The sequence below is a fragment of the Octodon degus genome, unplaced genomic scaffold, assembly GCF_000260255.1.
Source record: "Octodon degus isolate 3935 unplaced genomic scaffold, OctDeg1.0 scaffold00164, whole genome shotgun sequence".
NCBI lineage: Eukaryota > Metazoa > Chordata > Mammalia > Rodentia > Octodontidae > Octodon > Octodon degus.
Window position 1 is genome coordinate 1,696,899 of NW_004524740.1, and position 3,974 is coordinate 1,700,872.

Consider the following 3,974-nt stretch of genomic DNA (forward strand, 5'->3'; position numbering starts at 1 on the left):
CGGGAATGGCAGAGCGACGCTCGGACCATAGGCATCGCCTCACGTCGCCCCGCCCCGCGCCGTCCTGCCATTGGCTGCCGCGGGCCCGGGCCTCGCCTCCTCCTCCTGCCGCCCCGCTGCGCCGCAGCCCCGAGCCGGGTCGGAGGTGAATGACCCGGAGTAACCCCGGACGTAGTCACCTCATGGGGTTCCGCGGCTGAGGTGGGAGCAGGGGCGGGGCGGGCCGGGCCGTCTCCCGGGAAGCCCCGCCCCGCCCCGTGTGCCGGCTGGCCTGCTGCAGCGCGCCCGCCAGTCAGCCATCGCCCGCCCCACTGCCGGCCTCTCTGTCTGCCCCGCGCGCCTCCGCGCAGGGGTTTGGGGACTGCTGGACCGCGGACGCCGCCGGCCTGAGGTGAGGGAAGGGCCGGCCCGCAGGAGGGGATCCGAAGCTGGAGACGCTGGGGCAGGGGAGAGGCCGGTGGTCTCCAGGCGGCCGCGTCCCAGCCTCGGCGCGCACGCGGCCGGCTCCATCCCATACAGACTCGTCGAGGCTGGGCAGCGCAGTTCTCTCCTCAACCCGGTGGCCATGAGGTCCTTTCCCGGGAACCTTGGAGGGCGCTGGAGTCTCGGGGATGGCGGCCCGGACCCCGGAACTGGGAGGCATACTGACCCGGGCCCTGTGGAGGGACGGGGATGTCCGCCTGGACCAAGCCAGGCTTCTGTCTGAACTCTGCCAAGGTGGTCGGTCTTGCTCTGTTAGGCCGACCCGGGCAGATTACTGCCAGACCACACTCCGGTGCAACTCGGCCCAGGAGCGCGAGAAGACCACGTGGGAGCACGGTGTTGAGGGCTGGGGCTGGTTCCCCTGAAAGTCTCCCCTTATGGAGTGAGCTGTCGGGCACGGAGAATCTTGCTGAGGCTCTCACTCTGTCTTTGTAGCTTGGTGAGAGACCGGGCCAAGCAGCTTGTCCTTTGCCAGTTTTTTAGGTCTTCAGTGGGGGTGTAGTAAATGTGCATGCCTGTTGATACTCTGCCCTTCGCGATCGCCTTACGGATTGGGGCAACATTTGGAGATAAGTCGGAGGAAGGAAATGGGAAGATTTCAGAGGAAAATGTGTCGTGAAGGGTCAGTATTACTATGAAGTTGGATAAGGGCAAGTGGACACTTGAAATCCTTTCTAAAAATCAGGGACTTAATGTATGCCTCGTGAGTTTTATAGAAGTATATAAGAATACAATTGCTCAGATAGATGAAATACTGTAATTTCAGCTATTTTTGTTTTGAGCTTTAAGACTGAAATCAGATGACTAGAAGTTCCTGCCTCCGTTTATACTTAAACAGTGTTTCAGAAGTTTCACTCTATACAGGATAAACCTAATAATCTTGTCTTTACAGACGTTGTTTTTCCTTGATTTTCTTTCTTCCTTTCTTAATCTCATGGCTCAGATTAAAACTAGTAGACTCTTCTCCCTTGGAGGATTCAAATACTCAAATGTCTTATCTTGTTTCATAGTGGAGATGTCCTGGACTTCTGTGGTGAGGATTTCTCTGTTGCCTCTTGGGGGAAGTGTCTAACAGAGCAGGACCACTTTGAGCAGAGTTCAGACAAGAGCCTGCTTGTTACAAACTAGCAAGTGTTCCTACTTCTGTGGCTAAGTGTCTTTATTTTTACTACTGCCTGTGTGGCAGGAGGAAGGACTTGAACCCAAGAGTAAAAGTGGGTATATGAAAGGTGTCACAAATAATTTACTTAATGTTGTAGAATGCTTCATTTTATCAGTACAGAGTACACCAATCATAAGATTAATTTTGTGTGTGTATGTGTATGTGTGTGCTCTCTTGATTTTTCCTCACAATAGCCCACCCAATGTCCTCCAGGGTATACTTTTTATTTATTTTATTTTTTGGTGGAACTGGGGATTGAACTCAGGCCCTTGCTCTTGCCAGGCAAGCGCTTATTCTACTGAGCCATCTCCCCAACCCCTACACTTTTATTTTGCTCTTCCCATTTTTACTTGGCCCAAGCTCTCTGCAAAGCCAGTTTTTCCCTCACTCTTCATTTTTCCTTTTTCAAATAAACTTCATCACTGTTGAAAAAGATTGATTGTTTTGAAATGGAAGGGTAAGTTGGAAAGTGATAGCATTTTGTTTAATGACTTTATACTTCAGATAATGACTGTGTAATGTCAAAGATTTGGGATTGTGAAAGCCAGCCTCAGAGAACTCTCATTTGATGTTGATTTCTCTAAAGTGTGTGAACAGGTTCAGGTGTAGAGCACTATGCAACACACTACAGTATTTCCTTTTTAGTCAATGACTAGGAAAAAAAGGGTTTTTTAAAACTTTCTTTTGGACTGATTTAACAGGTTTTGGGCTAGTGTTTTTTGTTTTAGTTTAAAACATCCCCCCAGCCCACCCTTTTTTGGACTACTGACATGCTAGTAGTAGTCTCAAAAGAAAAAAAAAAGAAAAATTGTGGAGTAATACATTGGAAATTAGGATTTCCACTTGGGGAGGGGAGAATCTTTTGGCAGTTGAGAAAAAAAGTTGTTATATTCTTACAGTATGTTCTTAAAGATTAATAATTATTAAATAATTATGAGGCTGGCTTTCACAATCCCAATTATCAAATAATTATTTGAAGCTATATGTCAAACATCTTTCCACACCCTTAAAACTTATAATGATGAAAATCGTAAGATTATTAAACCACTACAGAGTGGCTGAAAAATTTTTATTTTTATTTTATTTTTTCCCATAATTTTATTGAGAAACAAATAGCAATGAGACAGTTTCAAACCAAATTGGTAGGACAATTTCAATAATTAACACATTGCATACATTCTTCCTACTGGTTAATTGCTGTACATGAAAATTTTTTTTATAACTGTTGAAGTGACTACCATTTTGAAATAGTTGGTTTTTTTTTTTTTTTTTTGGCAGAACCGGGGATTGAACTTGAAATAATTTTTAACAGGCGATTGCTTACATAGCTTTTATTTGTTGCTTTATCTTTACAAAAATCAGCTGTTTGCCACTTTACTTGAATTTAATGAACAGTTTGCAGGTGATATTAAATAAATGAGAAACTATCACAAATAGTGTTACAAGAATTTTGCCCTTGTGTAAAGACTATATATATCTGATTGAATATAAATTCTTGCAAATTCAGCTAGCTAATCTTAGTTCAATATGCTGTAATGTTTCAGACTGTTACAAGTTTGTTGCATAATTCAAATTTTGTACACCTGTTATCCCAGCACTCAATCCCAGATTTGGGGTGCTGAAGCAGGAGGATCATTTCAAATTTGAGAACAGCCCAGGCTGCAAAGTGAGCTCAAGGCCAGCCTGAATTGCATTATGAGACTCTGTCTCAAAAAAAAGAAAAAAGAAAAAAAAATCTATCTAGTCTTAGCATGATTAAGGGGACAAGTGAAAAGAAGCATCAATAATAAGTAGACCTACCCTAAAGTTTCACCCTACCCTAAAGTTGGTACCCTCAACTAATCTCAGCTTCCAATGTTATTTGGGACGTAAGCTCCCAGCACTTGGGAGGCTGACAGGAAGATTGCCATGAGTTTGTGGCTAGCCTGAACTACATAGTGAGACCCTTTGTAGCCTGGCTGACCTCACAGGGCTTCCTGACTCAGCCTTACAAATTCTGGGGTCATAGATATGCACTACCATGCCTGGCTTCTTCAAAGACATTTTTTTTTTTTTTTCCGTGCAGAGTCTCACTACGCAGCTTGGACTCATAGTGATCCTCCTGTTTTCAACCTCCCTAGTGCTGGGATTACAGGCATGTGCCACCACGCTCAGGCTCCGTTGCCAGCTCAGCGCACCCGGAGGGTGTGGCCAGCATGGCATGTGGTGCCAGGGATCAAACCCTGGCCTCTGTTCTTGCCTAAGCAAGCGCTTAGTCCTCTGAGCTCTGTAAAGAGATAGTTATCCCTGAGACTCTTTGGAAGGTAACTGATACACTTGAATCATGGAT

The 3,974-nt window shown here is 45.7% G+C and overlaps 1 protein-coding gene across 2 annotated transcripts in view; it reads left to right on the forward strand.

Annotated features, from left to right (window-relative positions):
* The first annotated feature begins 242 nt into the window (after nt 1-242).
* The window catches only part of Acaca (acetyl-CoA carboxylase alpha), a 292,108-nt gene continuing 288,376 nt past the window's right edge, over nt 243-3,974 (forward strand). The window contains exon 1 of one of the 2 annotated variants that reach the window (XM_004643003.2): nt 243-391. The gene's annotated coding sequence lies outside the window, so the exon portion shown is untranslated. The remainder of the gene's footprint in view (nt 392-3,974) is intronic. The other variant, XM_023703133.1, reaches the window with a different exon arrangement.